This window comes from Hypomesus transpacificus, unplaced genomic scaffold, assembly GCF_021917145.1.
Source record: "Hypomesus transpacificus isolate Combined female unplaced genomic scaffold, fHypTra1 scaffold_211, whole genome shotgun sequence".
In the NCBI taxonomy this organism is placed as follows: Eukaryota; Metazoa; Chordata; class Actinopteri; order Osmeriformes; family Osmeridae; genus Hypomesus; species Hypomesus transpacificus.
Genome location: NW_025813750.1, coordinates 156774 through 167897, shown reverse-complemented (window position 1 = coordinate 167897; position 11124 = coordinate 156774).

The following is an 11124-nucleotide window of genomic DNA, read 5'->3' as shown; positions in this document are numbered from 1 at the left end:
GTTTTCGATCAATATTTATTTCTAGATTCTCCGTGACCAGGATTACTTCACGTCATCGTCCATACATGTAGAGCCGAAAAGTAATCTGCTCTTACATTGCCATCTAGTGGGCACTTTAGCGAACTGGGCAAAAACACTGTTTTGATACATTGCATAAAAACACTGTGTAGTATTTAGCAAATATTGTTTCAATCCTTTCCTCAAAACAACACCAACAGAACAGAAGATAAAATCCCACTTTTTATAGATCTATTTGGATGGAAACCATTGCTATGGATGAGCCAGGTCTTCCAAATAGGACTGCCTCAGCTTTTCCAGCAGCGCTCGCTTGGCCACTGTTTTCAGGTGTGTCCTGATTTTGTCCATGACGTAGCCCACAAAGGTTTGGCTGCAATTGGGCGGCGCCCAGGGCTGATCAGGCCAAACTCCGTGGACGGCGCCCAGGCAGATGACTGGCACGGCCTTGTCCTGCAAATCGACGGCATCTAAAAAACAAGAGTCAGAGAGAACAGAAGTATTCGATGTCTGTGCCTTTGTTGAGTGTTACAAACTATACGCATATTCCCCCGTTACTCATTCACCTGTTATTTCAAAGTGGTCCAGTGACATTAAGAGGTGCGCCAGCTGGAGTTCAGTGAGCAACTCTCTTTTGTCGACAACGGCCGGCCTGTAGTCTAAAACCCGAACCCTGGTGGCTGGGTCCAAGTCCTCGTAGCAGAGGACCACGCAACGCTTCTTTGGCTCCCCATTTGGAACCCTCCATTTGTCCGTCCTGGGGAGACGAGGGTCGCTTGGACGGGGCACCCTGCATTAGTCCGTCCTGGGGAGACAAGGGTCGCTTGGTCCGGGGACTTCCATGCCTGGAGTCTGTCTGCGACACCGCGGGTGGCGAGGGCTTGGCGTCCGGTCGACGGGGTCCGCCATGTGGACAGGGCTGGGAGCGCCCCGCTGGGCCATGGCATCCTCTGCCCGCCTGGCCCTTTGAAGGCGCACGGCCGTCACCTCCAGTTCCGCTGCCGACAGTCTGCTTTCCAGGGTGGCCAAATGCTCCAGCATCCTGGCTTCCACTTTTACACAGCAGGCCTTTGTCTCCGACGCCATTCTGCACTGTGCCTGCACCAGGCCGTCTTCGAGCCACGCGCACTCGGCCTTCAGCTCCCCGACCCTCTGGCTCACAGCACTTTGGAGAGCCTCCATATGCATTTCGATGCTCATCTCTCCCCTGCCAAAAACACAGACAGGTGACAAACTGAGTTATATGCAGAGAAAAGCAGTAAGTGTGTGTGTGTGGGGGGGGTGAGTGCGCGTGTGTGTGTGTTCGTTCGTTCCCTACACGACTAGGCCATGTCCCCAAAACGGATAGGCCATTTTGAGAGGCCTATAGCCAGATAAAACATTTGTACACGTTTAGCAATGTACACGGTTTGGCTATAAAGTCCCAGATTTGTTTAGTATTCATTAGTCGGTTTGGTGAAGGAGGCTATATGCCCATCCGTGTGTATGGTAGCCTATAGTAGATTGTGAATACGTCGACAATAAAGGCTATGGCAGGATGGGCGCATTGCTCGGGATGAACAAACGTTTTATTAAGCCCTATACATGGCAAAGTTGAAACTCGTCACGACATTAACTAAGTATAGCACGATGATAGGAGACCGACACAAGCTAGAAAGTCTTACTTTACAAGAAGAAACACTTTCTTTGTAATCGACAACAGTTTAGCCTTCTTCTCCACAGTGTAGTTGTTGCTGTCGGTCAGTCGGTATGAACAGAAGACAAACCATCTATGGCTGATCGGTGTTCCTTGGCCCTCCACCTGCAACTAACATAACACGGTGACATTGACCAGAGGCTCTGCCTTTACTATTTGTGCTCTTACTCTGCCATCTAGTGGGCACTTTAGAGAGAGCTTTACAAAGTTCATAGGTCACTGATAATAACAACAAGATGGCCCCAAAACATCTCTCTTCATCAGGGCCCGTATCCTTAAAGATTCTGAGAATTCCTTGCCAGGAGTTTTAGCTTAGAAGTGATTCCAGAACATTTTCAGTGAACTCTGAGCCAGGAATGGATGGAAAATCCTATTTTAGTGAGGAGGTGTGGTTGACCCCGTTGCTAGGTATGAGTCATCATTTCAAAAGCCGTGATTGGTTGATCCTACAAGTTTGATGAAAATGAACTTTTGGTGATAATGAGCAAAGGATGTCCCCTTAAAATCAATAAACAAAATTATACACTCTAATGTTATGCAGACTATAATTGTAAATAATATTTCACATTCAAGAAAATATCTGGAAAATGAATAGTAAGCTGTAGGGGTTATAGCCTAACATTAGAATCTAAAATATGTGAAAACTTAAGATCATTACACCCTGTTCAAATAATGATTTGTGTCTTATTTGCTCATATTAATATCCTAGCTGGCATATTTTGTACTTTCACTTCCATATGGACCCCATTGAAAACTATGGCCTATCTCAAGGGGCTGTCCTTAATGAAGTAGAAATTGCAACGTCACAACTCAGTGTGGTCTTAACGAGGGTAACACAGCTCAGCTTTTAACAAAATGTGTGTGATTGCTGGCTGGTCTATTTATGAAGACTTGTATCGCAAGCCGAACTGGACTGAGGAGCAAGGTTTGTTGCTGGCCCACTTGGTGAAAGAACATAAAGGTATGTTACGAGGAAAATTTGGCCCAACTGTCACTAGCCAAGGCAAGAGGCGCGCCTGGGACACAATATCCCAAACAATCAATGCCTCTTTTCCACTGGTGGTGCGGACAGGCGACGATTGTGAGAAAAGGTGGTATGTGCTGCAGTCCAAGGCAAAAGATGAGATTGCAGCACACAAGCGGGAATCCTCACTCACAGGTGAGCAAAATACTATGGCCTACCACAATCTGGCAACTTGCTCCTGCTGGCAAAGTTAATTTACATGCCTAAGTACTGTGTTCATTGACTGTTTCTTTATAGGGGGTGGACCACCTGCAAAGCGGCTGTCCCAGGTGGCTGACACTGTCTTTCAAGTCCTGGGACACTGAGGTCAGTGTCACCGGGCTGCCAACAGGCATTGACATGTCAATGATGCAGGCCCTTGAAATGCAGCAAAGGTAGGACACAGGGACATTGCAGAAGCCATTTCATGTGTTATCCATGCTCATTGTATTAAATTAATTTAATCAAAACAATAATTAAACTAGGCCTATGTATTTCTATAGCATGGAGCCATCACAAGAACCGGGCCCATCAAGTTTGCCGGCAAGACTGAACCATCTGCAGCTGCTACTCAGGATAGCCTGGCGGATCAAACACCATTCCCATCCGCAGCACCTGCTCCGGCAGCATCCCTGCAGGAGAGAAGATTGCAACTCACAATTGATGTTTGAAAATCAAAAAAAAGTAATTTCCCTTCAGGAGGAGTACTACCGCCTTAAAATTGAACACCTAAAAAATAAACCATTTAGAGATTGTGTTCTGTGTCTTGCATTTAACAATTTCAGGTGATGTGCAGTAAAACTGTGGTAGTTCTTAATACCATCACAAGTTCTCAAATGACATGGGGCTACAGCTTGCCTGAAATGTACATTTGTGAATTACAAGGCCCACTAAACACCGCTCTGATGGTTATCAACCTTAGCCTCTAATTCCTTCTGCAAAAGTTGCCTAGGATACATCACTTAGGTTTTGTGTTGTTATAAATGTGACTTTCACTTTTAATCAGGGTATTTATGACTAAACTGTTGACACATTTCATTTTATACCCTAAAAATGTTGTCCCAAATTACCTGAAACATGCGTCCCAATTTACCACACCATATTTGGTAATTTGGGACACCAAGAACATTTTCAAATTAAATTAATATAAACATAATTTCAAAAATGTTTATTTTTATTTTAGTACACTATTACATCACACATATTTGCTCAACATTGGTGTCCACATTAAATTGAGCATATACATTTTACAGATTAAAATCCTCATAAAGCACATGTCATTCTTCTCACCTCTTGATTTTCGGGGTCAACTTCCTGTTTGATGCTGACCACCCCCCCCCCCCCCCGTGTGATGTCACCTACGTTATGTCATGTGACTTTAGTTATATGCTTCCTAAGCAATGTATTAGCACCCCTAACTTTACCATAGCCTGTTCAAGGCAGAAGTAAAATGCTTTTTCGTTATGCTGTACCAAATTACCTGATGTCCCAATATACCTGAATTCACCCTACTGAAGCTTTGACTGCATGAGGCTGCTTGATGGGCCAATTTAAATTTGAATGGGTTATAGGCCCTACTAGACGATTGAGAAGAACACATCGTTATTGATTGCATTCATACGTGGTTTACCAGACAATAACCAAATGACAACGCTTCTCTCCCGCGTGTAATAGCCAGCGCTCATGTTACGGATTCGTGTTATTGCAACAAATATACTGCAGTCCAAGGCAGAAGTAGAATGCCTTTTCTTTATGCTGTCCCAAATGACCTGATGTCCCAATATACCTGAATTCACCCATATGCCGGAGCCTTGACTGAAGCTGCTTGATGGGCCAAATTTAAATTTGAATGGGTTATATTTCCTTCCCATGGCCGATAGGTGCGAGTTTGTAATTCCATCTGGGCTATCTCTATTGAAAAGAACACATCGTTATTGATTGCATTCATAAGTAGGCTAATAGCCAGCGCTCTTTTTCAGAGTACATTTTGGAGCAGCCTTCTGACAGCTGCTCCGTTCGTCATTGATTTGGGATTATTGCTGTGCAGTAATGTGATTTGTGTGTCTTTTTATTTATGTTTTTAGTTGCGCCCATACAAAAGCCAGCGCTCCAGTTACGGATTAGGGTTATTGCAACAAATATGCTGCAGTCCGGCAGGGGGCACCGCACAGCCGGCTGCTCAAAAGTCAGTGCTGCACGTTGGCACTGAGTAAGAAGATGAACACAATCGCAGGTGTGTTTGACTTCCTGCGGCATCGGCGGCGCCTACAGCCGGCTGCCTCGAAGCTGAGAATGCCATTGGCTGCTTCAAGTCAGCCGGGCTGCAAGCAACGCCGGCGCTGCATGAAGTCGAACGCACCTATCGTTATTGATTTCATTCAAACGTGGTTTTGCCAGGCAAAAACCTGTTTCATTTTATTTTATTTTTTTTGTGCTCATCTATTCCATCTTCCATCGCAAAAGACTTGTGTCAAATGCTTCCCCAGTCGGGAAGAAAACCAATAATCAATCCATAAAATCATCCATCAATCAATCCAAGCTTCTGCTCCCAATGACGTCAGTGCGGTCAGCTGTCGGGGTTGGGGTTTCATATGGGTAGTGGGTTAGCCTAGCCTCCTAGCCAGCCTGTGGGTATGTAGGTAAGCGCTTGCCCACGAGCTTGGCACTCATTTGAATGGCACTCGTTTACATATCCCTAGCTAGCCCATTTGTCGAGGCGCTTTGACACCGCCCAGCAAACTTCACAGTGCACGGACGTTACAGGGTTTTGAGACTTTGCTCCACCTTGTGGACAAAAAAAGCCACTACGACAGTCTGCATGCATGAGGTCAAAGGTGTGGCCTTTGGCCTCTGGTGAAGCCCTTGTGCGGGCTACGAGTCTGACAGTCACACGCGGGCGATCTCCCTGCATTCAGCAGGCCTCCAGCTTTCTGTGGGTATGCGTTTTGTGGTGTTTGTCCCCCAATTGGGCACGTCGGCCAGGCAAAGGCCATGGCAACGTCGCAATCTCCCTCCGACACCAGCGTGTCCACTCAGGAGAGAAGCCGTACCAGGGTTCATCATTCTCCCATCTGCCTGGGGCTGTGCTGTTTTGATCATCTATGGACTGGATTGTGTCGTTCATTGTCTCACGGGCAGCTGTGATGTGTGAGAGATCTTGGTTCAGGAGTCGTATTTTTGTACGGAGAGTGTTATTTTCTCCTTTTAAGTCGTCGTAGTCTGCTACTTTTCCATGAGTTTCATTCAATACCTTCACTGTGTTTTTCAGTAGTAATGCTGAGTTCTCTATGCTTTTCTGAGCCCCCTTCCTTTTTGTCTTTCAGAGCTTCAGCCACTTGTTTAGTAATTTGGGACAGTATGTTTGGTAATTCGGGACACAGACTCATTCATGTCATGTCCTGTGGAGGTCAGAGGTCAACCATTCGGGAAGTGTTTTGACGGAGAGCAGGTGGACTGAGTGTTTGTTTGGAGAGGTAGCAGAAGTAGCTAGCCACTAGGCCAGCCACCACTGGGAAGCAGCCAGCTACCAGCAGGCAGCTAGCTACCCACCACCAGGTAACACCAGCGAACTGGAAGCAGCTAGCTCCCAGGCTGGGCCTAGGAGCAGCCATCCACCATCGGGCAGCAGCCAGCTTTCACCAGGGAGCGGCAAGCAGAACCCCAAAGTAGACATGTCAATGGGGTTGGTCCATCTCTTTCCAACCTCTCTCTAAAAACATCTCATCCTCAATCTCATCCTCTTCCTTAAAGTCACTGTCAGACTATGAATTTACAGAAATACCTCAACATCATCGTCCATAGCTTCTCTCTCTGTATTCCAAAATCAATTGCATGGCCCTCTGAGCAGAGAATCCTTTGGTTCCCGCAAGACAGTAAAATATGAGCTCTCTCTATGTCTGTGTCAGTATGCTTTCTTGGCAATATATATATTTGTTTATGTTGATATTTTACTAACTCAGCCAGTGTTTGTGGGTCTGATGGACCCGATGCTTTTTGGGGGTTTATATTCCTCACAATCAAACATTTTAAGTTAAAATACTCAACAGATGTTTACTTCATCCCAATTACAAGCAACATAAACAGCATATATTGTTAATAATGGCCCTTTACGTTTGTTAGATTACATTAATGAATGAAAGTGCTACTCGTTTTTTGGGTTAGAACTGGATGTTCTCATCCTGAAAAGTAGGGATGGCCGAGAGGTTGGTATCACCCAACACCAATATGGGTTTAATTACCTCTAAATTCCACTCATGTATCTTTCTCCTGCAGATGGGATGGATCTTTGGCTCCAGCCGCAAGGAGAGTTCCGGAGGCAACTGACGGTCAGTGAGCAGGTCAGTGGGGTCAGGGGGAGGGTTAGGATCAGGGGTCAGGAAGCCCCTAGTTCCCACCATGGGATTTGGTGGGGGGGAGGGTGGGGTTGGAAATGGGGAAGGAAAGGTTGGGGTTAGGAGGGGGGGTAAGGGCAGAATTAGGACCCCTTTTGTCCACCAAACTGTCACTTAAACGCTTCAGCATCACTTTGGGATGCCAACTGATCTCCACTGTTGGGGGCGGGCTGGTATTAGCCGGGCTCATTACCACCTCACTGCTACTACTGGGGCCAACTTGAACCCTCTCCCTCACAATTTCGGAGACCCCAGGTGTAATGTTCAGGGCCTCTTTAAAGGTAAGTAGGGAGGTCTCAGCTGTGCTTAACCCATGTAACAGTTTTTTGTTCTTTATTTTCCCCACAGGAGATGTTCCAGAGGTCACCGGAGTTTCCCCCGTTCCCACTGAAGGTAAGTGTCCATCCCCCTGGGTGACTACACTGGTGTCGGAGTCCTCCTCTATTGGAGTTAGGACCCCCGTATCCATGGACGCAGGCAATTGTGGAAAGTCCTCTGGACTCATCAGACGGTGGGCTGGAGAAGGTGGATCTTCTCCTGGAGAGGTGAGTAATTCCCGCTATGTTTTCACTGATGATATTGTGAATTTGCGTTTGTATCTCAACCTTCCCCAGCCCACCGCCATTCGAAGAGCCTCCTCATCCATCCCAGGTAAGTCACCCAGTAAAAAAAAAACAACATATCTTTATAATGACATTTTAAAATTTCCAGGTTCCCCTCTAACCACTTATTGGTGTTGATTTTCACCTTGGTGGGGGTGTCTCTGTATGATACAAGGCCTGGAGAATTTTTAAATATATTTTAGCCAGTGGGATGTTCAGGCATTTGGGTTTATTTCCACCATTTTCTGTTGGTCCCACTTCCATACTCCTTAGTAAAACTGAAACCGCTAAAATTGCTAAAAGTATGTCTAAAATCTCTCAATAAAAATTGTTCAGACAAATAAAATGCATCTACTACCTATCGTGTTTTCCTATTTAGTCCTTTAAATTGCAGATAGAAAATGATAGGCCTTTTGAAAAGCCTTTCTAAAAAGAGCCCTTACTATAAGGGTTGTCTTTTTTTGCCCCAATGACACCTGTGCAGGGTAAAGATGGCCCCTTCCTTGGTCAGTCCCTTTAGAACTGCACACTGTGCTTTTTGAACAAAAGGTTCCAAACCAGGAATAAGGTAAGTGCACCGCACACCCACACACACACTCACCCCACACAAAGAGGGAACTGAGCCAACCAGGGTTTTTTCTCCCCTGCTCATAAAGTGGCAAGTACTGGGTGCAAAAATCTGCAACTGTTTATTTAAAACAAAGGACTAAAAAAAAGTTCAAAGATGGACTGGGTCCACGCTGAATAAGACCATAGGATAAAATGCACTCTAAAAGTTTTTGCCCCCCTTGAGTAAAAGAGTAAAAGAATAAAAGAGAAAGCTCCTAACGTTTCACCTTCACAAGGCTTCCTCAGAGGAGAATTGAGTTGGACGAGGCAGACAGGAAGTTAAGTACTGGAGAAGGGGAGGGGGTTTGGCCACTTCCTGTGGTTTCTAATTGGCCAATCTGCCATACCCCCCTCACACCTTCTTGTGTTCAATTAAGGCTTAATTAGGCCCAACACCTTCTTAGTAAAAGTTACCAATAACTTAATTTCTATCTAAAACCTCCAAAGATAGAGCAAGGGGGAATTTAAAATTATTTTCCAAAAAATAAAACATTAGACTAGGCTCTGGCTGGGTTAGGTTTGTGAAAAGGTCTTAGCCCAATCATGGGCTAGAGTTGCACTGGCACAAGTCTTATGTTTTTATTTAATGTTTTTTTATCCCCAAGAAAAAGTACCTTATGGTAGCTCGATGCCTGACACTAAGAGCAGAGAGGCACCAAGGAGGAAGGAGAGAGGGAGAAAAAGGAGGGTGAAAGGAAATTAATTGAGGCAGACAAAGATCAGGCAACATGGATAACTCCTCCTAATCCAAATAGACATGCCAATGAACAGGACTAAAGCTAGAGTGACAATATGAAAGCTAATGCTATCAACCAGTCATGATAACTATGCAAGGACCAAAACACCTGATCTAATACAAGCAACATTCAACATAAAGAGACAAATAGAGGGTGTTACCATGGGGAAAGGTAAATGGTGAATGTGGAGTGAAGCCAAGAGGGTCCTCAGCGACCTTTTGGCAAACACAAACCCCAAACGGGGGGACGCGTCTCTGTAGGGATGAAAGGTACGCGTCTCCTCAGGGTTCTGGAGGCACACGTCTCCTCAGGGATGATGTGTGATGATGATGGGAGGTCCCGTCCTGGTGGGCGGGGGGGAGGGAAAAATGGAGGGGAAGGAAGGGGAGGGGTTTTGTTCTGGGTGATGCCAGCAATCACCGAGGTGAGGGAGCATGTGGACTGGTGGGGAAGATGAGGGGGGTGAGGGACGGGGTGCGTAGTGGGGGATGCCAGCAGTCACTGATGTGAAGAAGCAGAGGGCGGTGGGGGCTGGGTAGTGGGGTGAAGGGGGTGAGTGTGTATATAAAGGTATACACATATTAGGGGTGGTAGAAGTATGCCTGCGGTCACTCAGGCGAAGGGAGCATGTAGGTGGATGGGGAAATGGTGAAGGGGTAGCCTGGAGAATGAATTAGGGACCAGACCCTGATGGGATGCCCTGATGGAGCTAATCAGGGGTAGATGGGCGTGTTGGCAGTAGGGGAATGTCAGGGTTATTGACTAAGGAACAGGGACCAGTGGTTAAGGATGGCACTGGCCGTGTGTGTGGTCCAGTGGATCCTGTCAGGGTCCGTATTAAAGAGGTGGGAGGGGAGAAGGGGGATAGTGGGAACCTGCATGGCCAGGTAGCCATTAATGGCATGGATGGTGTCTCTCTCCACCCGTGCTAGGGTGGGGTTGGCGTTTATGAGGGGGAGGATGAAGGCAGAGGGAAAGGCAGTGGTGGCCCGGGAATAGAGATCCCGTATCTGGCGGGTGGTGAGGTCCAAGGGCGTTGACCTTTTGTTAAGGCCAAAGGCCAGGATAACACGGGTAACGTGTCCAACCGGTGTTCTAGTGTTACTCAGGATGTTAGCTGCATGGCAAAATGTAGCTCCTGGGTAGCAGTCCACTTGGACGTGAGGACTCCCAATAGAAGGGAGGCGGTGGAGGTTGTAGTCCCCCATGATAATCGTGCTCCTGGTGGGAGTCAGGGTCCAGAGGTGCTTAAAGCCTCCGTGGTCATGGCGGGTGTATAGGGGAAGCGGGCGCGGGGTTCTGGTGCATGCTGCCGTCATCCCGAAAGAGGTGTGTCTAGCCCTCCTGAGAGTCAGGGTGGGGCGGGTTGTGAGGGACATGAGGGGGGGGCAGGTGACAGAGGTGGGAGTCGGGGCGGTGTGAGTGGCAGAGGAGGCAGAGGTGGTAGGGATCAGGGACAAGGGCCTAGAGCCAGCGGTGGTCAGTGAAGTAGAAGGGGAGAGGAGCGGGAGGGTTTCTGTGCAGAACCCATTGGCCTCTAGGCGCTTGGAGAAGCGGAGGGGGTGTGGGCGCAGAAAGGGAGGCGGGGGATGGCGTGAGAGGGGGCAATAGAGGGGCGGGGGTATGAGGGCGTGGTGGGTGAGAGGGGTAGGGCTGGGAGGCGGAGGTGCGTCGAGACGCGGTCCCGTGGGGACGGATAGGGCGGGACATGCTGTTGAGGGGTGGAGGGGAGAGGGAGGAGGGAGGGGGGGGAAGAGAGGAAAAACAAGACAAGAGGGATGATACCAACAAAGTGGACTACCAGGCAACAGCGGAGACTACAAGCCAAGGATTGGAAGGCTAGTGTTGGGTGCGTGTGTGTGTGTGTGAGTGAGTGCGTGTCATACCTGGCCGAGTAGCTAACCTAATATGAAAAGCTAAGAAGGGGTCTACCTGAAAGAGAAAATAACTATACCAAAGGTCGGCTGTCCGCAGAGTAGAGGTCATCAGTGGGAGGAAAACTGGAAGAGAGGTTATCAAAGCAGAGGCGCATGAGCGCCATCTGGTGGCTGTGGGAAAAAGGTTAACAACA